Source organism: Ambystoma mexicanum, chromosome 7q (genome assembly GCF_040938575.1).
Source record: "Ambystoma mexicanum isolate Mex_15411 chromosome 7q, UKY_AmexF1_1, whole genome shotgun sequence".
NCBI lineage: Eukaryota > Metazoa > Chordata > Amphibia > Caudata > Ambystomatidae > Ambystoma > Ambystoma mexicanum.
In genome coordinates this window covers 1,087,014,942-1,087,037,424 of record NC_090941.1, presented here as the reverse complement: position 1 = coordinate 1,087,037,424, position 22,483 = coordinate 1,087,014,942, and the positions used below count along the sequence as shown (strand labels likewise).

Genomic DNA, 22,483 nt, shown 5'->3' with positions numbered 1-22,483 from the left:
CTCAGCTGCTGTTACTGGGCCTGCTTCTTTCCTGGTCTTGTAGGCCGCCAGCCAGAGAAGGTAAGGGCTTCAACCAACATCGCCCTCTGCCTTCCAAAGAGTCGAGGAGACCGCAGCAGGAAAATTGTGTGTGTGTTTATTTCTTCTTTTTTAGAGGTGCTTTCTATTTTTGTAAGGAACCGACGCCTGGGTGAGTGCTAGTGTGGCGTGAGTTAAATTTACAGGCATCTTCTTTGCAAACTTTTGCCAAACCAATTTGGGGCAGCAGTGGGGTAGAGAGTCAGCCTTAAGCTGATGCCTGCCTAGGCGTGGCTGGGCTGGGGGCCTCAGCTGCTGTTACTGGGCCTGCTTCTTTCCTGGTCTTGTAGGCCGCCAGCCAGAGAAGGTAAGGGCTTCAACCAACATCGCCCTCTGCCTTCCAAAGAGTCGAGGAGACCGCAGCAGGAAAATTGTGTGTGTGTTTATTTCTTCTTTTTTTAGAGGTGCTTTCTATTTTTTTAAGGAACCGACGCCTGGGCGAGTGCTAGTGTGGCGTGAGTTACATTTACAGGCATCTTCCTTGCAAAATTTTGCCAAACCAACTTGGACCAGCACTGGGGTAGAGAGTCAGCCTTCAGCTGATGGCTGCCTGGGCTGGGCTGGGCTGGTCTGGGGGCCTCAGCTGCTGTTACTGGGCATGCTTCTTTCCTGGACTTGTAGGCCACCAGCCGGAGAAGGTAAGGGCCTCAACCAACATCGCCCTCTGCCTTTCAAAGAGTCGAGGAGACCCCAGCAGGAAAATTGTGTGTGTGTTTATTTCTTCTTTTTTAGAGGTGCTTTCTATTTTTGTAAGGAACCGACGCCTGGGTGAGTGCTAGTGTGGCGTGAGTTAAATTTACAGGCATCTTCTTTGCAAACTTTTGCCAAACCAATTTGGGGCAGCAGTGGGGTAGAGAGTCAGCCTTAAGCTGATGCCTGCCTGGGCTGGGCTGGGCTGGGGGCCTCAGCTGCTGTTACTGGGCCTGCTTCTTTCCTGGACTTGTAGGCCGCCAGCCCGAGAAGGTAAGGCCTCAACCAACATCGCCCTCTGCCTTCCAAAGAGTCGAGGAGACCCCAGCAGGAAAATTGTGTGTGTGTTTATTTCCATCTTTCTTTCCGAGTTTTTTTTTAAAGTTTTGTAAGGAACGGATGCTTGGGTGAGTGAGTGCAAGTGTGGCTTGGCCTGAATTTACAGACACTTTCTTTGCAAACATGAGTAGGCAAGTGGGTATTTCAAAAGTGGGTGCATGGAGCCGCTCGTTGCTTTTCCAAGCTGGCAGCTGTGGCTCCTGAGCTTGAGGCAAAAAGAAGGGCAGAAGCACACTGCAGAGGACAGCGTTCAGCCTTGCAAGAGGGCAGTGGACGTCGGAGGAGCCGACACAGCACAAGAGGCTCGGAATCGGCGCACTCTTCGCCTACGGCCATACCACCCTGAATGCGCCCGATCTCGTCCGATCTCGGAAGCTAAGCAGGGTCGGGCCTGGTTAGTACTTGGATGGGAGACCGCCTGGGAATACCAGGTGCTGTAGGCATTTTGCTACTCTGTGCCCGATAGGCGGCGTTCGTCTTCCCCGTCTTGAACTACATTTTTCCTCCATTCCGCTTTTAATTTTAACAAACACGGCGCGCGTGAAAAAGGCACAGGGGCAGACAGCAGCCCTCGCTCCAATGCAGAGCCCCGTCAGAGGCGGACACGTTGTCGCCAAACTAACTTGGAGCAGCAGGAGACTGAAGCCAGGGCAGCAGCTCGCCGCCTCGGGTGGGTGGATGCAGCCAGAAAGGGCCACTCGTGTCCCTGGCAAAGCACCTCCAGCGTCTCCCCGTTTTCTCTCCAGTGGACGCGCAAGGCCCCCTACAGCTAGGGGAGGCAAGTGGATGGGCCTCATCTGCATATGTGGGCTCTAGAGGAAGAGTGCACCCTGGGAGACAAGGGGACACTTGGAGCGGGAAGTGCTCACGGGGGAGAAGTGCCTACAAGAGGCAGGAAGGGAGGGAGGCCACATCATGCCTCTCCATAGCCAGGCCTCTGGATGATGGGGCAGAAGCGGCCGTCACCCTAAGCTTCCTAGAAGTCCCAGCTGGGCCCCATGCTACCTAATATCTCGCCTGATCGAGCCTGGTCGAGCACTGGTCGAGCCTTCAGCCAAGGGACACAGGAGCCAAGGGGTCTGGCCTCGAGCCTTCAACCGAGGGACCCAGGAGCCCAGGGTCTGGCCTCAGTGCTTCCCAAGTCGGCCTTCAGCTGAAGCCTGCCTGGGCTGGGAGCCTCAGCTGCTGTTCCTGGGTGTGCTTCTTTCCTGCATGTGAAGGCCACCAGCGGCGAAGGTTGCCCTCCGCCTTCCAAGGAGTCGAGGGGATAGAAGCAGGAAAATTGTGTGTGTGTTTATTTCTTCTTTTTTAGAGATTCTTTCTATTTTTGTAAGGAACTGACGCCTGGGTGAGTGCTAGTGTGGCTTGAGGTGAATTTACGGGCAGCTTCTTTGCAAACTTTTGCCAAACCAACTTGGAGCAGCACTGGGGTAGAGAGTCAGCCTTCCGCTGATGCCTGCCTAGGCGTGGCTGGGCTGGGGGCCTCAGCTGCTGTTACTGGGCCTGCTTCTTTCCTGGTCTTGTAGGCCGCCAGCCAGAGAAGGTAAGGGCTTCAACCAACATCGCCCTCTGCCTTCCAAAGAGTCGAGGAGACCGCAGCAGGAAAATTGTGTGTGTGTTTATTTCTTCTTTTTTAGAGGTGCTTTCTATTTTTGTAAGGAACCGACGCCTGGGTGAGTGCTAGTGTGGCGTGAGTTAAATTTACAGGCATCTTCTTTGCAAACTTTTGCCAAACCAATTTGGGGCAGCAGTGGGGTAGAGAGTCAGCCTTAAGCTGATGCCTGCCTAGGCGTGGCTGGGCTGGGGGCCTCAGCTGCTGTTACTGGGCCTGCTTCTTTCCTGGTCTTGTAGGCCGCCAGCCAGAGAAGGTAAGGGCTTCAACCAACATCGCCCTCTGCCTTCCAAAGAGTCGAGGAGACCGCAGCAGGAAAATTGTGTGTGTGTTTATTTCTTCTTTTTTTAGAGGTGCTTTCTATTTTTGTAAGGAACCGACGCCTGGGTGAGTGCTAGTGTGGCGTGAGTTACATTTACAGGCATCTTCTTTGCAAAATTTTGCCAAACCAACTTGGACCAGCACTGGGGTAGAGAGTCAGCCTTCAGCTGATGGCTGCCTGGGCTGGGCTGGGCTGGTCTGGGGGCCTCAGCTGCTGTTACTGGGCATGCTTCTTTCCTGGACTTGTAGGCCACCAGCCGGAGAAGGTAAGGGCCTCAACCAACATCGCCCTCTGCCTTTCAAAGAGTCGAGGAGACCCCAGCAGGAAAATTGTGTGTGTGTTTATTTCTTCTTTTTTAGAGGTGCTTTCTATTTTTGTAAGGAACCGACGCCTGGGTGAGTGCTAGTGTGGCGTGAGTTAAATTTACAGGCATCTTCTTTGCAAACTTTTGCCAAACCAATTTGGGGCAGCAGTGGGGTAGAGAGTCAGCCTTAAGCTGATGCCTGCCTGGGCTGGGCTGGGCTGGGGGCCTCAGCTGCTGTTACTGGGCCTGCTTCTTTCCTGGACTTGTAGGCCGCCAGCCCGAGAAGGTAAGGCCTCAACCAACATCGCCCTCTGCCTTCCAAAGAGTCGAGGAGACCCCAGCAGGAAAATTGTGTGTGTGTTTATTTCCATCTTTCTTTCCGAGTTTTTTTTTAAAGTTTTGTAAGGAACGGATGCTTGGGTGAGTGAGTGCAAGTGTGGCTTGGCCTGAATTTACAGACACTTTCTTTGCAAACATGAGTAGGCAAGTGGGTATTTCAAAAGTGGGTGCATGGAGCCGCTCGTTGCTTTTCCAAGCTGGCAGCTGTGGCTCCTGAGCTTGAGGCAAAAAGAAGGGCAGAAGCACACTGCAGAGGACAGCGTTCAGCCTTGCAAGAGGGCAGTGGACGTCGGAGGAGCCGACACAGCACAAGAGGCTCGGAATCGGCGCACTCTTCGCCTACGGCCATACCACCCTGAATGCGCCCGATCTCGTCCGATCTCGGAAGCTAAGCAGGGTCGGGCCTGGTTAGTACTTGGATGGGAGACCGCCTGGGAATACCAGGTGCTGTAGGCATTTTGCTACTCTGTGCCCGATAGGCGGCGTTCGTCTTCCCCGTCTTGAACTACATTTTTCCTCCATTCCGCTTTTAATTTTAACAAACACGGCGCGTGAAAAAGGCACAGGGGCAGACAGCAGCCCTCGCTCCAATGCAGAGCCCCGTCAGAGGCGGACACGTTGTCGCCAAACTAACTTGGAGCAGCAGGAGACTGAAGCCAGGGCAGCAGCTCGCCGCCTCGGGTGGGTGGATGCAGCCAGAAAGGGCCACTCGTGTCCCTGGCAAAGCACCTCCAGCGTCTCCCCGTTTTCTCTCCAGTGGACGCGCAAGGCCCCCTACAGCTAGGGGAGGCAAGTGGATGGGCCTCATCTGCATATGTGGGCTCTAGAGGAAGAGTGCACCCTGGGAGACAAGGGGACACTTGGAGCGGGAAGTGCTCACGGGGGAGAAGTGCCTACAAGAGGCAGGAAGGGAGGGAGGCCACATCATGCCTCTCCATAGCCAGGCCTCTGGATGATGGGGCAGAAGCGGCCGTCACCCTAAGCTTCCTAGAAGTCCCAGCTGGGCCCCATGCTACCTAATATCTCGCCTGATCGAGCCTGGTCGAGCACTGGTCGAGCCTTCAGCCAAGGGACACAGGAGCCAAGGGGTCTGGCCTCGAGCCTTCAACCGAGGGACCCAGGAGCCCAGGGTCTGGCCTCAGTGCTTCCCAAGTCGGCCTTCAGCTGAAGCCTGCCTGGGCTGGGAGCCTCAGCTGCTGTTCCTGGGTGTGCTTCTTTCCTGCATGTGAAGGCCACCAGCGGCGAAGGTTGCCCTCCGCCTTCCAAGGAGTCGAGGGGATAGAAGCAGGAAAATTGTGTGTGTGTTTATTTCTTCTTTTTTAGAGATTCTTTCTATTTTTGTAAGGAACTGACGCCTGGGTGAGTGCTAGTGTGGCTTGAGGTGAATTTACGGGCAGCTTCTTTGCAAACTTTTGCCAAACCAACTTGGAGCAGCACTGGGGTAGAGAGTCAGCCTTCCGCTGATGCCTGCCTAGGCGTGGCTGGGCTGGGGGCCTCAGCTGCTGTTACTGGGCCTGCTTCTTTCCTGGTCTTGTAGGCCGCCAGCCAGAGAAGGTAAGGGCTTCAACCAACATCGCCCTCTGCCTTCCAAAGAGTCGAGGAGACCGCAGCAGGAAAATTGTGTGTGTGTTTATTTCTTCTTTTTTAGAGGTGCTTTCTATTTTTGTAAGGAACCGACGCCTGGGTGAGTGCTAGTGTGGCGTGAGTTAAATTTACAGGCATCTTCTTTGCAAACTTTTGCCAAACCAATTTGGGGCAGCAGTGGGGTAGAGAGTCAGCCTTAAGCTGATGCCTGCCTAGGCGTGGCTGGGCTGGGGGCCTCAGCTGCTGTTACTGGGCCTGCTTCTTTCCTGGTCTTGTAGGCCGCCAGCCAGAGAAGGTAAGGGCTTCAACCAACATCGCCCTCTGCCTTCCAAAGAGTCGAGGAGACCGCAGCAGGAAAATTGTGTGTGTGTTTATTTCTTCTTTTTTTAGAGGTGCTTTCTATTTTTGTAAGGAACCGACGCCTGGGTGAGTGCTAGTGTGGCGTGAGTTACATTTACAGGCATCTTCTTTGCAAAATTTTGCCAAACCAACTTGGACCAGCACTGGGGTAGAGAGTCAGCCTTCAGCTGATGGCTGCCTGGGCTGGGCTGGGCTGGTCTGGGGGCCTCAGCTGCTGTTACTGGGCATGCTTCTTTCCTGGACTTGTAGGCCACCAGCCGGAGAAGGTAAGGGCCTCAACCAACATCGCCCTCTGCCTTTCAAAGAGTCGAGGAGACCCCAGCAGGAAAATTGTGTGTGTGTTTATTTCTTCTTTTTTAGAGGTGCTTTCTATTTTTGTAAGGAACCGACGCCTGGGTGAGTGCTAGTGTGGCGTGAGTTAAATTTACAGGCATCTTCTTTGCAAACTTTTGCCAAACCAATTTGGGGCAGCAGTGGGGTAGAGAGTCAGCCTTAAGCTGATGCCTGCCTGGGCTGGGCTGGGCTGGGGGCCTCAGCTGCTGTTACTGGGCCTGCTTCTTTCCTGGACTTGTAGGCCGCCAGCCCGAGAAGGTAAGGCCTCAACCAACATCGCCCTCTGCCTTCCAAAGAGTCGAGGAGACCCCAGCAGGAAAATTGTGTGTGTGTTTATTTCCATCTTTCTTTCCGAGTTTTTTTTTAAAGTTTTGTAAGGAACGGATGCTTGGGTGAGTGAGTGCAAGTGTGGCTTGGCCTGAATTTACAGACACTTTCTTTGCAAACATGAGTAGGCAAGTGGGTATTTCAAAAGTGGGTGCATGGAGCCGCTCGTTGCTTTTCCAAGCTGGCAGCTGTGGCTCCTGAGCTTGAGGCAAAAAGAAGGGCAGAAGCACACTGCAGAGGACAGCGTTCAGCCTTGCAAGAGGGCAGTGGACGTCGGAGGAGCCGACACAGCACAAGAGGCTCGGAATCGGCGCACTCTTCGCCTACGGCCATACCACCCTGAATGCGCCCGATCTCGTCCGATCTCGGAAGCTAAGCAGGGTCGGGCCTGGTTAGTACTTGGATGGGAGACCGCCTGGGAATACCAGGTGCTGTAGGTATTTTGCTACTCTGTGCCCGATAGGCGGCGTTCGTCTTCCCCGTCTTGAACTACATTTTTCCTCCATTCCGCTTTTAATTTTAACAAACACGGCGCGTGAAAAAGGCACAGGGGCAGACAGCAGCCCTCGCTCCAATGCAGAGCCCCGTCAGAGGCGGACACGTTGTCGCCAAACTAACTTGGAGCAGCAGGAGACTGAAGCCAGGGCAGCAGCTCGCCGCCTCGGGTGGGTGGATGCAGCCAGAAAGGGCCACTCGTGTCCCTGGCAAAGCACCTCCAGCGTCTCCCCGTTTTCTCTCCAGTGGACGCGCAAGGCCCCCTACAGCTAGGGGAGGCAAGTGGATGGGCCTCATCTGCATATGTGGGCTCTAGAGGAAGAGTGCACCCTGGGAGACAAGGGGACACTTGGAGCGGGAAGTGCTCACGGGGGAGAAGTGCCTACAAGAGGCAGGAAGGGAGGGAGGCCACATCATGCCTCTCCATAGCCAGGCCTCTGGATGATGGGGCAGAAGCGGCCGTCACCCTAAGCTTCCTAGAAGTCCCAGCTGGGCCCCATGCTACCTAATATCTCGCCTGATCGAGCCTGGTCGAGCACTGGTCGAGCCTTCAGCCAAGGGACACAGGAGCCAAGGGGTCTGGCCTCGAGCCTTCAACCGAGGGACCCAGGAGCCCAGGGTCTGGCCTCAGTGCTTCCCAAGTCGGCCTTCAGCTGAAGCCTGCCTGGGCTGGGAGCCTCAGCTGCTGTTCCTGGGTGTGCTTCTTTCCTGCATGTGAAGGCCACCAGCGGCGAAGGTTGCCCTCCGCCTTCCAAGGAGTCGAGGGGATAGAAGCAGGAAAATTGTGTGTGTGTTTATTTCTTCTTTTTTAGAGATTCTTTCTATTTTTGTAAGGAACTGACGCCTGGGTGAGTGCTAGTGTGGCTTGAGGTGAATTTACGGGCAGCTTCTTTGCAAACTTTTGCCAAACCAACTTGGAGCAGCACTGGGGTAGAGAGTCAGCCTTCCGCTGATGCCTGCCTAGGCGTGGCTGGGCTGGGGGCCTCAGCTGCTGTTACTGGGCCTGCTTCTTTCCTGGTCTTGTAGGCCGCCAGCCAGAGAAGGTAAGGGCTTCAACCAACATCGCCCTCTGCCTTCCAAAGAGTCGAGGAGACCGCAGCAGGAAAATTGTGTGTGTGTTTATTTCTTCTTTTTTAGAGGTGCTTTCTATTTTTGTAAGGAACCGACGCCTGGGTGAGTGCTAGTGTGGCGTGAGTTAAATTTACAGGCATCTTCTTTGCAAACTTTTGCCAAACCAATTTGGGGCAGCAGTGGGGTAGAGAGTCAGCCTTAAGCTGATGCCTGCCTAGGCGTGGCTGGGCTGGGGGCCTCAGCTGCTGTTACTGGGCCTGCTTCTTTCCTGGTCTTGTAGGCCGCCAGCCAGAGAAGGTAAGGGCTTCAACCAACATCGCCCTCTGCCTTCCAAAGAGTCGAGGAGACCGCAGCAGGAAAATTGTGTGTGTGTTTATTTCTTCTTTTTTTAGAGGTGCTTTCTATTTTTGTAAGGAACCGACGCCTGGGTGAGTGCTAGTGTGGCGTGAGTTACATTTACAGGCATCTTCTTTGCAAAATTTTGCCAAACCAACTTGGACCAGCACTGGGGTAGAGAGTCAGCCTTCAGCTGATGGCTGCCTGGGCTGGGCTGGGCTGGTCTGGGGGCCTCAGCTGCTGTTACTGGGCATGCTTCTTTCCTGGACTTGTAGGCCACCAGCCGGAGAAGGTAAGGGCCTCAACCAACATCGCCCTCTGCCTTTCAAAGAGTCGAGGAGACCCCAGCAGGAAAATTGTGTGTGTGTTTATTTCTTCTTTTTTAGAGGTGCTTTCTATTTTTGTAAGGAACCGACGCCTGGGTGAGTGCTAGTGTGGCGTGAGTTAAATTTACAGGCATCTTCTTTGCAAACTTTTGCCAAACCAATTTGGGGCAGCAGTGGGGTAGAGAGTCAGCCTTAAGCTGATGCCTGCCTGGGCTGGGCTGGGCTGGGGGCCTCAGCTGCTGTTACTGGGCCTGCTTCTTTCCTGGACTTGTAGGCCGCCAGCCCGAGAAGGTAAGGCCTCAACCAACATCGCCCTCTGCCTTCCAAAGAGTCGAGGAGACCCCAGCAGGAAAATTGTGTGTGTGTTTATTTCCATCTTTCTTTCCGAGTTTTTTTTTAAAGTTTTGTAAGGAACGGATGCTTGGGTGAGTGAGTGCAAGTGTGGCTTGGCCTGAATTTACAGACACTTTCTTTGCAAACATGAGTAGGCAAGTGGGTATTTCAAAAGTGGGTGCATGGAGCCGCTCGTTGCTTTTCCAAGCTGGCAGCTGTGGCTCCTGAGCTTGAGGCAAAAAGAAGGGCAGAAGCACACTGCAGAGGACAGCGTTCAGCCTTGCAAGAGGGCAGTGGACGTCGGAGGAGCCGACACAGCACAAGAGGCTCGGAATCGGCGCACTCTTCGCCTACGGCCATACCACCCTGAATGCGCCCGATCTCGTCCGATCTCGGAAGCTAAGCAGGGTCGGGCCTGGTTAGTACTTGGATGGGAGACCGCCTGGGAATACCAGGTGCTGTAGGCATTTTGCTACTCTGTGCCCGATAGGCGGCGTTCGTCTTCCCCGTCTTGAACTACATTTTTCCTCCATTCCGCTTTTAATTTTAACAAACACGGCGCGTGAAAAAGGCACAGGGGCAGACAGCAGCCCTCGCTCCAATGCAGAGCCCCGTCAGAGGCGGACACGTTGTCGCCAAACTAACTTGGAGCAGCAGGAGACTGAAGCCAGGGCAGCAGCTCGCCGCCTCGGGTGGGTGGATGCAGCCAGAAAGGGCCACTCGTGTCCCTGGCAAAGCACCTCCAGCGTCTCCCCGTTTTCTCTCCAGTGGACGCGCAAGGCCCCCTACAGCTAGGGGAGGCAAGTGGATGGGCCTCATCTGCATATGTGGGCTCTAGAGGAAGAGTGCACCCTGGGAGACAAGGGGACACTTGGAGCGGGAAGTGCTCACGGGGGAGAAGTGCCTACAAGAGGCAGGAAGGGAGGGAGGCCACATCATGCCTCTCCATAGCCAGGCCTCTGGATGATGGGGCAGAAGCGGCCGTCACCCTAAGCTTCCTAGAAGTCCCAGCTGGGCCCCATGCTACCTAATATCTCGCCTGATCGAGCCTGGTCGAGCACTGGTCGAGCCTTCAGCCAAGGGACACAGGAGCCAAGGGGTCTGGCCTCGAGCCTTCAACCGAGGGACCCAGGAGCCCAGGGTCTGGCCTCAGTGCTTCCCAAGTCGGCCTTCAGCTGAAGCCTGCCTGGGCTGGGAGCCTCAGCTGCTGTTCCTGGGTGTGCTTCTTTCCTGCATGTGAAGGCCACCAGCGGCGAAGGTTGCCCTCCGCCTTCCAAGGAGTCGAGGGGATAGAAGCAGGAAAATTGTGTGTGTGTTTATTTCTTCTTTTTTAGAGATTCTTTCTATTTTTGTAAGGAACTGACGCCTGGGTGAGTGCTAGTGTGGCTTGAGGTGAATTTACGGGCAGCTTCTTTGCAAACTTTTGCCAAACCAACTTGGAGCAGCACTGGGGTAGAGAGTCAGCCTTCCGCTGATGCCTGCCTAGGCGTGGCTGGGCTGGGGGCCTCAGCTGCTGTTACTGGGCCTGCTTCTTTCCTGGTCTTGTAGGCCGCCAGCCAGAGAAGGTAAGGGCTTCAACCAACATCGCCCTCTGCCTTCCAAAGAGTCGAGGAGACCGCAGCAGGAAAATTGTGTGTGTGTTTATTTCTTCTTTTTTAGAGGTGCTTTCTATTTTTGTAAGGAACCGACGCCTGGGTGAGTGCTAGTGTGGCGTGAGTTAAATTTACAGGCATCTTCTTTGCAAACTTTTGCCAAACCAATTTGGGGCAGCAGTGGGGTAGAGAGTCAGCCTTAAGCTGATGCCTGCCTAGGCGTGGCTGGGCTGGGGGCCTCAGCTGCTGTTACTGGGCCTGCTTCTTTCCTGGTCTTGTAGGCCGCCAGCCAGAGAAGGTAAGGGCTTCAACCAACATCGCCCTCTGCCTTCCAAAGAGTCGAGGAGACCGCAGCAGGAAAATTGTGTGTGTGTTTATTTCTTCTTTTTTTAGAGGTGCTTTCTATTTTTGTAAGGAACCGACGCCTGGGTGAGTGCTAGTGTGGCGTGAGTTACATTTACAGGCATCTTCTTTGCAAAATTTTGCCAAACCAACTTGGACCAGCACTGGGGTAGAGAGTCAGCCTTCAGCTGATGGCTGCCTGGGCTGGGCTGGGCTGGTCTGGGGGCCTCAGCTGCTGTTACTGGGCATGCTTCTTTCCTGGACTTGTAGGCCACCAGCCGGAGAAGGTAAGGGCCTCAACCAACATCGCCCTCTGCCTTTCAAAGAGTCGAGGAGACCCCAGCAGGAAAATTGTGTGTGTGTTTATTTCTTCTTTTTTAGAGGTGCTTTCTATTTTTGTAAGGAACCGACGCCTGGGTGAGTGCTAGTGTGGCGTGAGTTAAATTTACAGGCATCTTCTTTGCAAACTTTTGCCAAACCAATTTGGGGCAGCAGTGGGGTAGAGAGTCAGCCTTAAGCTGATGCCTGCCTGGGCTGGGCTGGGCTGGGGGCCTCAGCTGCTGTTACTGGGCCTGCTTCTTTCCTGGACTTGTAGGCCGCCAGCCCGAGAAGGTAAGGCCTCAACCAACATCGCCCTCTGCCTTCCAAAGAGTCGAGGAGACCCCAGCAGGAAAATTGTGTGTGTGTTTATTTCCATCTTTCTTTCCGAGTTTTTTTTTAAAGTTTTGTAAGGAACGGATGCTTGGGTGAGTGAGTGCAAGTGTGGCTTGGCCTGAATTTACAGACACTTTCTTTGCAAACATGAGTAGGCAAGTGGGTATTTCAAAAGTGGGTGCATGGAGCCGCTCGTTGCTTTTCCAAGCTGGCAGCTGTGGCTCCTGAGCTTGAGGCAAAAAGAAGGGCAGAAGCACACTGCAGAGGACAGCGTTCAGCCTTGCAAGAGGGCAGTGGACGTCGGAGGAGCCGACACAGCACAAGAGGCTCGGAATCGGCGCACTCTTCGCCTACGGCCATACCACCCTGAATGCGCCCGATCTCGTCCGATCTCGGAAGCTAAGCAGGGTCGGGCCTGGTTAGTACTTGGATGGGAGACCGCCTCGGAATACCAGGTGCTGTAGGCATTTTGCTACTCTGTGCCCGATAGGCGGCGTTCGTCTTCCCCGTCTTGAACTACATTTTTCCTCCATTCCGCTTTTAATTTTAACAAACACGGCGCGTGAAAAAGGCACAGGGGCAGACAGCAGCCCTCGCTCCAATGCAGAGCCCCGTCAGAGGCGGACACGTTGTCGCCAAACTAACTTGGAGCAGCAGGAGACTGAAGCCAGGGCAGCAGCTCGCCGCCTCGGGTGGGTGGATGCAGCCAGAAAGGGCCACTCGTGTCCCTGGCAAAGCACCTCCAGCGTCTCCCCGTTTTCTCTCCAGTGGACGCGCAAGGCCCCCTACAGCTAGGGGAGGCAAGTGGATGGGCCTCATCTGCATATGTGGGCTCTAGAGGAAGAGTGCACCCTGGGAGACAAGGGGACACTTGGAGCGGGAAGTGCTCACGGGGGAGAAGTGCCTACAAGAGGCAGGAAGGGAGGGAGGCCACATCATGCCTCTCCATAGCCAGGCCTCTGGATGATGGGGCAGAAGCGGCCGTCACCCTAAGCTTCCTAGAAGTCCCAGCTGGGCCCCATGCTACCTAATATCTCGCCTGATCGAGCCTGGTCGAGCACTGGTCGAGCCTTCAGCCAAGGGACACAGGAGCCAAGGGGTCTGGCCTCGAGCCTTCAACCGAGGGACCCAGGAGCCCAGGGTCTGGCCTCAGTGCTTCCCAAGTCGGCCTTCAGCTGAAGCCTGCCTGGGCTGGGAGCCTCAGCTGCTGTTCCTGGGTGTGCTTCTTTCCTGCATGTGAAGGCCACCAGCGGCGAAGGTTGCCCTCCGCCTTCCAAGGAGTCGAGGGGATAGAAGCAGGAAAATTGTGTGTGTGTTTATTTCTTCTTTTTTAGAGATTCTTTCTATTTTTGTAAGGAACTGACGCCTGGGTGAGTGCTAGTGTGGCTTGAGGTGAATTTACGGGCAGCTTCTTTGCAAACTTTTGCCAAACCAACTTGGAGCAGCACTGGGGTAGAGAGTCAGCCTTCCGCTGATGCCTGCCTAGGCGTGGCTGGGCTGGGGGCCTCAGCTGCTGTTACTGGGCCTGCTTCTTTCCTGGTCTTGTAGGCCGCCAGCCAGAGAAGGTAAGGGCTTCAACCAACATCGCCCTCTGCCTTCCAAAGAGTCGAGGAGACCGCAGCAGGAAAATTGTGTGTGTGTTTATTTCTTCTTTTTTAGAGGTGCTTTCTATTTTTGTAAGGAACCGACGCCTGGGTGAGTGCTAGTGTGGCGTGAGTTAAATTTACAGGCATCTTCTTTGCAAACTTTTGCCAAACCAATTTGGGGCAGCAGTGGGGTAGAGAGTCAGCCTTAAGCTGATGCCTGCCTAGGCGTGGCTGGGCTGGGGGCCTCAGCTGCTGTTACTGGGCCTGCTTCTTTCCTGGTCTTGTAGGCCGCCAGCCAGAGAAGGTAAGGGCTTCAACCAACATCGCCCTCTGCCTTCCAAAGAGTCGAGGAGACCGCAGCAGGAAAATTGTGTGTGTGTTTATTTCTTCTTTTTTTAGAGGTGCTTTCTATTTTTGTAAGGAACCGACGCCTGGGTGAGTGCTAGTGTGGCGTGAGTTACATTTACAGGCATCTTCTTTGCAAAATTTTGCCAAACCAACTTGGACCAGCACTGGGGTAGAGAGTCAGCCTTCAGCTGATGGCTGCCTGGGCTGGGCTGGGCTGGTCTGGGGGCCTCAGCTGCTGTTACTGGGCATGCTTCTTTCCTGGACTTGTAGGCCACCAGCCGGAGAAGGTAAGGGCCTCAACCAACATCGCCCTCTGCCTTTCAAAGAGTCGAGGAGACCCCAGCAGGAAAATTGTGTGTGTGTTTATTTCTTCTTTTTTAGAGGTGCTTTCTATTTTTGTAAGGAACCGACGCCTGGGTGAGTGCTAGTGTGGCGTGAGTTAAATTTACAGGCATCTTCTTTGCAAACTTTTGCCAAACCAATTTGGGGCAGCAGTGGGGTAGAGAGTCAGCCTTAAGCTGATGCCTGCCTGGGCTGGGCTGGGCTGGGGGCCTCAGCTGCTGTTACTGGGCCTGCTTCTTTCCTGGACTTGTAGGCCGCCAGCCCGAGAAGGTAAGGCCTCAACCAACATCGCCCTCTGCCTTCCAAAGAGTCGAGGAGACCCCAGCAGGAAAATTGTGTGTGTGTTTATTTCCATCTTTCTTTCCGAGTTTTTTTTTAAAGTTTTGTAAGGAACGGATGCTTGGGTGAGTGAGTGCAAGTGTGGCTTGGCCTGAATTTACAGACACTTTCTTTGCAAACATGAGTAGGCAAGTGGGTATTTCAAAAGTGGGTGCATGGAGCCGCTCGTTGCTTTTCCAAGCTGGCAGCTGTGGCTCCTGAGCTTGAGGCAAAAAGAAGGGCAGAAGCACACTGCAGAGGACAGCGTTCAGCCTTGCAAGAGGGCAGTGGACGTCGGAGGAGCCGACACAGCACAAGAGGCTCGGAATCGGCGCACTCTTCGCCTACGGCCATACCACCCTGAATGCGCCCGATCTCGTCCGATCTCGGAAGCTAAGCAGGGTCGGGCCTGGTTAGTACTTGGATGGGAGACCGCCTGGGAATACCAGGTGCTGTAGGCATTTTGCTACTCTGTGCCCGATAGGCGGCGTTCGTCTTCCCCGTCTTGAACTACATTTTTCCTCCATTCCGCTTTTAATTTTAACAAACACGGCGCGTGAAAAAGGCACAGGGGCAGACAGCAGCCCTCGCTCCAATGCAGAGCCCCGTCAGAGGCGGACACGTTGTCGCCAAACTAACTTGGAGCAGCAGGAGACTGAAGCCAGGGCAGCAGCTCGCCGCCTCGGGTGGGTGGATGCAGCCAGAAAGGGCCACTCGTGTCCCTGGCAAAGCACCTCCAGCGTCTCCCCGTTTTCTCTCCAGTGGACGCGCAAGGCCCCCTACAGCTAGGGGAGGCAAGTGGATGGGCCTCATCTGCATATGTGGGCTCTAGAGGAAGAGTGCACCCTGGGAGACAAGGGGACACTTGGAGCGGGAAGTGCTCACGGGGGAGAAGTGCCTACAAGAGGCAGGAAGGGAGGGAGGCCACATCATGCCTCTCCATAGCCAGGCCTCTGGATGATGGGGCAGAAGCGGCCGTCACCCTAAGCTTCCTAGAAGTCCCAGCTGGGCCCCATGCTACCTAATATCTCGCCTGATCGAGCCTGGTCGAGCACTGGTCGAGCCTTCAGCCAAGGGACACAGGAGCCAAGGGGTCTGGCCTCGAGCCTTCAACCGAGGGACCCAGGAGCCCAGGGTCTGGCCTCAGTGCTTCCCAAGTCGGCCTTCAGCTGAAGCCTGCCTGGGCTGGGAGCCTCAGCTGCTGTTCCTGGGTGTGCTTCTTTCCTGCATGTGAAGGCCACCAGCGGCGAAGGTTGCCCTCCGCCTTCCAAGGAGTCGAGGGGATAGAAGCAGGAAAATTGTGTGTGTGTTTATTTCTTCTTTTTTAGAGATTCTTTCTATTTTTGTAAGGAACTGACGCCTGGGTGAGTGCTAGTGTGGCTTGAGGTGAATTTACGGGCAGCTTCTTTGCAAACTTTTGCCAAACCAACTTGGAGCAGCACTGGGGTAGAGAGTCAGCCTTCCGCTGATGCCTGCCTAGGCGTGGCTGGGCTGGGGGCCTCAGCTGCTGTTACTGGGCCTGCTTCTTTCCTGGTCTTGTAGGCCGCCAGCCAGAGAAGGTAAGGGCTTCAACCAACATCGCCCTCTGCCTTCCAAAGAGTCGAGGAGACCGCAGCAGGAAAATTGTGTGTGTGTTTATTTCTTCTTTTTTAGAGGTGCTTTCTATTTTTGTAAGGAACCGACGCCTGGGTGAGTGCTAGTGTGGCGTGAGTTAAATTTACAGGCATCTTCTTTGCAAACTTTTGCCAAACCAATTTGGGGCAGCAGTGGGGTAGAGAGTCAGCCTTAAGCTGATGCCTGCCTAGGCGTGGCTGGGCTGGGGGCCTCAGCTGCTGTTACTGGGCCTGCTTCTTTCCTGGTCTTGTAGGCCGCCAGCCAGAGAAGGTAAGGGCTTCAACCAACATCGCCCTCTGCCTTCCAAAGAGTCGAGGAGACCGCAGCAGGAAAATTGTGTGTGTGTTTATTTCTTCTTTTTTTAGAGGTGCTTTCTATTTTTGTAAGGAACCGACGCCTGGGTGAGTGCTAGTGTGGCGTGAGTTACATTTACAGGCATCTTCTTTGCAAAATTTTGCCAAACCAACTTGGACCAGCACTGGGGTAGAGAGTCAGCCTTCAGCTGATGGCTGCCTGGGCTGGGCTGGGCTGGTCTGGGGGCCTCAGCTGCTGTTACTGGGCATGCTTCTTTCCTGGACTTGTAGGCCACCAGCCGGAGAAGGTAAGGGCCTCAACCAACATCGCCCTCTGCCTTTCAAAGAGTCGAGGAGACCCCAGCAGGAAAATTGTGTGTGTGTTTATTTCTTCTTTTTTAGAGGTGCTTTCTATTTTTGTAAGGAACCGACGCCTGGGTGAGTGCTAGTGTGGCGTGAGTTAAATTTACAGGCATCTTCTTTGCAAACTTTTGCCAAACCAATTTGGGGCAGCAGTGGGGTAGAGAGTCAGCCTTAAGCTGATGCCTGCCTGGGCTGGGCTGGGCTGGGGGCCTCAGCTGCTGTTACTGGGCCTGCTTCTTTCCTGGACTTGTAGGCCGCCAGCCCGAGAAGGTAAGGCCTCAACCAACATCGCCCTCTGCCTTCCAAAGAGTCGAGGAGACCCCAGCAGGAAAATTGTGTGTGTGTTTATTTCCATCTTTCTTTCCGAGTTTTTTTTTAAAGTTTTGTAAGGAACGGATGCTTGGGTGAGTGAGTGCAAGTGTGGCTTGGCCTGAATTTACAGACACTTTCTTTGCAAACATGAGTAGGCAAGTGGGTATTTCAAAAGTGGGTGCATGGAGCCGCTCGTTGCTTTTCCAAGCTGGCAGCTGTGGCTCCTGAGCTTGAGGCAAAAAGAAGGGCAGAAGCACACTGCAGAGGACAGCGTTCAGCCTTGCAAGAGGGCAGTGGACGTCGGAGGAGCCGACACAGCACAAGAGGCTCGGAATCGGCGCACTCTTCGCCTACGGCCATACCACCCTGAATGCGCCCGATCTCGTCCGATCTCGGAAGCTAAGCAGGGTCGGGCCTGGTTAGTACTTGGATGGGAGACCGCCTGGGAATACCAGGTGCTGTAGGCATTTTGCTACTCTGTGCCCGATAGGCGGCGTTCGTCTTCCCCGTCTTGAACTACATTTTTCCTCCATTCCGCTTTTAATTTTAACAAACACGGCGCGTGAAAAAGGCACAGGGGCAGACAGCAGCCCTCGCTCCAATGCAGAGCCCCGTCAGAGGCGGACACGTTGTCGCCAAACTAACTTGGAGCAGCAGGAGACTGAAGCCAGGGCAGCAGCTCGCCGCCTCGGGTGGGTGGATGCAGCCAGAAAGGGCCACTCGTGTCCCTGGCAAAGCACCTCCAGCGTCTCCCCGTTTTCTCTCCAGTGGACGCGCAAGGCCCCCTACAGCTAGGGGAGGCAAGTGGATGGGCCTCATCTGCATATGTGGGCTCTAGAGGAAGAGTGCACCCTGGGAGACAAGGGGACACTTGGAGCGGGAAGTGCTCACGGGGGAGAAGTGCCTACAAGAGGCAGGAAGGGAGGGAGGCCACATCATGCCTCTCCATAGCCAGGCCTCTGGATGATGGGGCAGAAGCGGCCGTCACCCTAAGCTTCCTAGAAGTCCCAGCTGGGCCCCATGCTACCTAATATCTCGCCTGATCGAGCCTGGTCGAGCACTGGTCGAGCCTTCAGCCAAGGGACACAGGAGCCAAGGGGTCTGGCCTCGAGCCTTCAACCGAGGGACCCAGGAGCCCAGGTTCTGGCCTCAGTGCTTCCCAAGTCGGCCTTCAGCTGAAGCCTGCCTGGGCTGGGAGCCTCAGCTGCTGTTCCTGGGTGTGCTTCTTTCCTGCATGTGAAGGCCACCAGCGGCGAAGGTTGCCCTCCGCCTTCCAAGGAGTCGAGGGGATAGAAGCAGGAAAATTGTGTGTGTGTTTATTTCTTCTTTTTTAGAGATTCTTTCTATTTTTGTAAGGAACTGACGCCTGGGTGAGTGCTAGTGTGGCTTGAGGTGAATTTACGGGCAGCTTCTTTGCAAACTTTTGCCAAACCAACTTGGAGCAGCACTGGGGTAGAGAGTCAGCCTTCCGCTGATGCCTGCCTAGGCGTGGCTGGGCTGGGGGCCTCAGCTGCTGTTACTGGGCCTGCTTCTTTCCTGGTCTTGTAGGCCGCCAGCCAGAGAAGGTAAGGGCTTCAACCAACATCGCCCTCTGCCTTCCAAAGAGTCGAGGAGACCGCAGCAGGAAAATTGTGTGTGTGTTTATTTCTTCTTTTTTAGAGGTGCTTTCTATTTTTGTAAGGAACCGACGCCTGGGTGAGTGCTAGTGTGGCGTGAGTTAAATTTACAGGCATCTTCTTTGCAAACTTTTGCCAAACCAATTTGGGGCAGCAGTGGGGTAGAGAGTCAGCCTTAAGCTGATGCCTGCCTAGGCGTGGCTGGGCTGGGGGCCTCAGCTGCTGTTACTGGGCCTGCTTCTTTCCTGGTCTTGTAGGCCGCCAGCCAGAGAAGGTAAGGGCTTCAACCAACATCGCCCTCTGCCTTCCAAAGAGTCGAGGAGACCGCAGCAGGAAAATTGTGTGTGTGTTTATTTCTTCTTTTTTTAGAGGTGCTTTCTATTTTTGTAAGGAACCGACGCCTGGGTGAGTGCTAGTGTGGCGTGAGTTACATTTACAGGCATCTTCTTTGCAAAATTTTGCCAAACCAACTTGGACCAGCACTGGGGTAGAGAGTCAGCCTTCAGCTGATGGCTGCCTGGGCTGGGCTGGGCTGGTCTGGGGGCCTCAGCTGCTGTTACTGGGCATGCTTCTTTCCTGGACTTGTAGGCCACCAGCCGGAGAAGGTAAGGGCCTCAACCAACATCGCCCTCTGCCTTTCAAAGAGTCGAGGAGACCCCAGCAGGAAAATTGTGTGTGTGTTTATTTCTTCTTTTTTAGAGGTGCTTTCTATTTTTGTAAGGAACCGACGCCTGGGTGAGTGCTAGTGTGGCGTGAGTTAAATTTACAGGCATCTTCTTTGCAAACTTTTGCCAAACCAATTTGGGGCAGCAGTGGGGTAGAGAGTCAGCCTTAAGCTGATGCCTGCCTGGGCTGGGCTGGGCTGGGGGCCTCAGCTGCTGTTACTGGGCCTGCTTCTTTCCTGGACTTGTAGGCCGCCAGCCCGAGAAGGTAAGGCCTCAACCAACATCGCCCTCTGCCTTCCAAAGAGTCGAGGAGACCCCAGCAGGAAAATTGTGTGTGTGTTTATTTCCATCTTTCTTTCCGAGTTTTTTTTTAAAGTTTTGTAAGGAACGGATGCTTGGGTGAGTGAGTGCAAGTGTGGCTTGGCCTGAATTTACAGACACTTTCTTTGCAAACATGAGTAGGCAAGTGGGTATTTCAAAAGTGGGTGCATGGAGCCGCTCGTTGCTTTTCCAAGCTGGCAGCTGTGGCTCCTGAGCTTGAGGCAAAAAGAAGGGCAGAAGCACACTGCAGAGGACAGCGTTCAGCCTTGCAAGAGGGCAGTGGACGTCGGAGGAGCCGACACAGCACAAGAGGCTCGGAATCGGCGCACTCTTCGCCTACGGCCATACCACCCTGAATGCGCCCGATCTCGTCCGATCTCGGAAGCTAAGCAGGGTCGGGCCTGGTTAGTACTTGGATGGGAGACCGCCTCGGAATACCAGGTGCTGTAGGCATTTTGCTACTCTGTGCCCGATAGGCGGCGTTCGTCTTCCCCGTCTTGAACTACATTTTTCCTCCATTCCGCTTTTAATTTTAACAAACACGGCGCGTGAAAAAGGCACAGGGGCAGACAGCAGCCCTCGCTCCAATGCAGAGCCCCGTCAGAGGCGGACACGTTGTCGCCAAACTAACTTGGAGCAGCAGGAGACTGAAGCCAGGGCAGCAGCTCGCCGCCTCGGGTGGGTGGATGCAGCCAGAAAGGGCCACTCGTGTCCCTGGCAAAGCACCTCCAGCGTCTCCCCGTTTTCTCTCCAGTGGACGCGCAAGGCCCCCTACAGCTAGGGGAGGCAAGTGGATGGGCCTCATCTGCATATGTGGGCTCTAGAGGAAGAGTGCACCCTGGGAGACAAGGGGACACTTGGAGCGGGAAGTGCTCACGGGGGAGAAGTGCCTACAAGAGGCAGGAAGGGAGGGAGGCCACATCATGCCTCTCCATAGCCAGGCCTCTGGATGATGGGGCAGAAGCGGCCGTCACCCTAAGCTTCCTAGAAGTCCCAGCTGGGCCCCATGCTACCTAATATCTCGCCTGATCGAGCCTGGTCGAGCACTGGTCGAGCCTTCAGCCAAGGGACACAGGAGCCAAGGGGTCTGGCCTCGAGCCTTCAACCGAGGGACCCAGGAGCCCAGGGTCTGGCCTCAGTGCTTCCCAAGTCGGCCTTCAGCTGAAGCCTGCCTGGGCTGGGAGCCTCAGCTGCTGTTCCTGGGTGTGCTTCTTTCCTGCATGTGAAGGCCACCAGCGGCGAAGGTTGCCCTCCGCCTTCCAAGGAGTCGAGGGGATAGAAGCAGGAAAATTGTGTGTGTGTTTATTTCTTCTTTTTTAGAGATTCTTTCTATTTTTGTAAGGAACTGACGCCTGGGTGAGTGCTAGTGTGGCTTGAGGTGAATTTACGGGCAGCTTCTTTGCAAACTTTTGCCAAACCAACTTGGAGCAGCACTGGGGTAGAGAGTCAGCCTTCCGCTGATGCCTGCCTAGGCGTGGCTGGGCTGGGGGCCTCAGCTGCTGTTACTGGGCCTGCTTCTTTCCTGGTCTTGTAGGCCGCCAGCCAGAGAAGGTAAGGGCTTCAACCAACATCGCCCTCTGCCTTCCAAAGAGTCGAGGAGACCGCAGCAGGAAAATTGTGTGTGTGTTTATTTCTTCTTTTTTAGAGGTGCTTTCTATTTTTGTAAGGAACCGACGCCTGGGTGAGTGCTAGTGTGGCGTGAGTTAAATTTACAGGCATCTTCTTTGCAAACTTTTGCCAAACCAATTTGGGGCAGCAGTGGGGTAGAGAGTCAGCCTTAAGCTGATGCCTGCCTAGGCGTGGCTGGGCTGGGGGCCTCAGCTGCTGTTACTGGGCCTGCTTCTTTCCTGGTCTTGTAGGCCGCCAGCCAGAGAAGGTAAGGGCTTCAACCAACATCGCCCTCTGCCTTCCAAAGAGTCGAGGAGACCGCAGCAGGAAAATTGTGTGTGTGTTTATTTCTTCTTTTTTTAGAGGTGCTTTCTATTTTTGTAAGGAACCGACGCCTGGGTGAGTGCTAGTGTGGCGTGAGTTACATTTACAGGCATCTTCTTTGCAAAATTTTGCCAAACCAACTTGGACCAGCACTGGGGTAGAGAGTCAGCCTTCAGCTGATGGCTGCCTGGGCTGGGCTGGGCTGGTCTGGGGGCCTCAGCTGCTGTTACTGGGCATGCTTCTTTCCTGGACTTGTAGGCCACCAGCCGGAGAAGGTAAGGGCCTCAACCAACATCGCCCTCTGCCTTTCAAAGAGTCGAGGAGACCCCAGCAGGAAAATTGTGTGTGTGTTTATTTCTTCTTTTTTAGAGGTGCTTTCTATTTTTGTAAGGAACCGACGCCTGGGTGAGTGCTAGTGTGGCGTGAGTTAAATTTACAGGCATCTTCTTTGCAAACTTTTGCCAAACCAATTTGGGGCAGCAGTGGGGTAGAGAGTCAGCCTTAAGCTGATGCCTGCCTGGGCTGGGCTGGGCTGGGGGCCTCAGCTGCTGTTACTGGGCCTGCTTCTTTCCTGGACTTGTAGGCCGCCAGCCCGAGAAGGTAAGGCCTCAACCAACATCGCCCTCTGCCTTCCAAAGAGTCGAGGAGACCCCAGCAGGAAAATTGTGTGTGTGTTTATTTCCATCTTTCTTTCCGAGTTTTTTTTTAAAGTTTTGTAAGGAACGGATGCTTGGGTGAGTGAGTGCAAGTGTGGCTTGGCCTGAATTTACAGACACTTTCTTTGCAAACATGAGTAGGCAAGTGGGTATTTCAAAAGTGGGTGCATGGAGCCGCTCGTTGCTTTTCCAAGCTGGCAGCTGTGGCTCCTGAGCTTGAGGCAAAAAGAAGGGCAGAAGCACACTGCAGAGGACAGCGTTCAGCCTTGCAAGAGGGCAGTGGACGTCGGAGGAGCCGACACAGCACAAGAGGCTCGGAATCGGCGCACTCTTCGCCTACGGCCATACCACCCTGAATGCGCCCGATCTCGTCCGATCTCGGAAGCTAAGCAGGGTCGGGCCTGGTTAGTACTTGGATGGGAGACCGCCTGGGAATACCAGGTGCTGTAGGCATTTTGCTACTCTGTGCCCGATAGGCGGCGTTCGTCTTCCCCGTCTTGAACTACATTTTTCCTCCATTCCGCTTTTAATTTTAACAAACACGGCGCGTGAAAAAGGCACAGGGGCAGACAGCAGCCCTCGCTCCAATGCAGAGCCCCGTCAGAGGCGGACACGTTGTCGCCAAACTAACTTGGAGCAGCAGGAGACTGAAGCCAGGGCAGCAGCTCGCCGCCTCGGGT

General features: G+C 54.5%; 9 non-coding genes across 9 annotated transcripts; all 9 read left to right on the top strand.

The window, feature by feature from the left end:
* Positions 1 to 1,431: 1,431 nt before the first annotated feature.
* Positions 1,432 to 1,550, top strand: LOC138529068 (5S ribosomal RNA). The gene has a single exon (XR_011284420.1). It is a non-coding gene; the product is annotated as a 5S ribosomal RNA (ribosomal RNA).
* A 2,471-nt stretch (positions 1,551 to 4,021) lies between these two features.
* Positions 4,022 to 4,140, top strand: LOC138529066 (5S ribosomal RNA). The gene has a single exon (XR_011284418.1). It is a non-coding gene; the product is annotated as a 5S ribosomal RNA (ribosomal RNA).
* Positions 4,141 to 6,609: 2,469 nt separating this feature from the next.
* Positions 6,610 to 6,728, top strand: LOC138529094 (5S ribosomal RNA). Its single transcript, XR_011284445.1, has one exon. It is a non-coding gene; the product is annotated as a 5S ribosomal RNA (ribosomal RNA).
* A 2,469-nt stretch (positions 6,729 to 9,197) lies between these two features.
* LOC138529065 (5S ribosomal RNA) lies at positions 9,198 to 9,316 on the top strand. The gene has a single exon (XR_011284417.1). It is a non-coding gene; the product is annotated as a 5S ribosomal RNA (ribosomal RNA).
* A 2,469-nt stretch (positions 9,317 to 11,785) lies between these two features.
* On the top strand, positions 11,786 to 11,904 carry LOC138529097 (5S ribosomal RNA). The gene has a single exon (XR_011284448.1). It is a non-coding gene; the product is annotated as a 5S ribosomal RNA (ribosomal RNA).
* A 2,469-nt stretch (positions 11,905 to 14,373) lies between these two features.
* On the top strand, positions 14,374 to 14,492 carry LOC138529064 (5S ribosomal RNA). Its single transcript, XR_011284416.1, has one exon. It is a non-coding gene; the product is annotated as a 5S ribosomal RNA (ribosomal RNA).
* A 2,469-nt stretch (positions 14,493 to 16,961) lies between these two features.
* LOC138529063 (5S ribosomal RNA) lies at positions 16,962 to 17,080 on the top strand. The gene has a single exon (XR_011284415.1). It is a non-coding gene; the product is annotated as a 5S ribosomal RNA (ribosomal RNA).
* A 2,469-nt stretch (positions 17,081 to 19,549) lies between these two features.
* LOC138529096 (5S ribosomal RNA) lies at positions 19,550 to 19,668 on the top strand. The gene has a single exon (XR_011284447.1). It is a non-coding gene; the product is annotated as a 5S ribosomal RNA (ribosomal RNA).
* A 2,469-nt stretch (positions 19,669 to 22,137) lies between these two features.
* On the top strand, positions 22,138 to 22,256 carry LOC138529062 (5S ribosomal RNA). The gene has a single exon (XR_011284414.1). It is a non-coding gene; the product is annotated as a 5S ribosomal RNA (ribosomal RNA).
* The last annotated feature ends 227 nt before the right edge of the window (positions 22,257 to 22,483 follow it).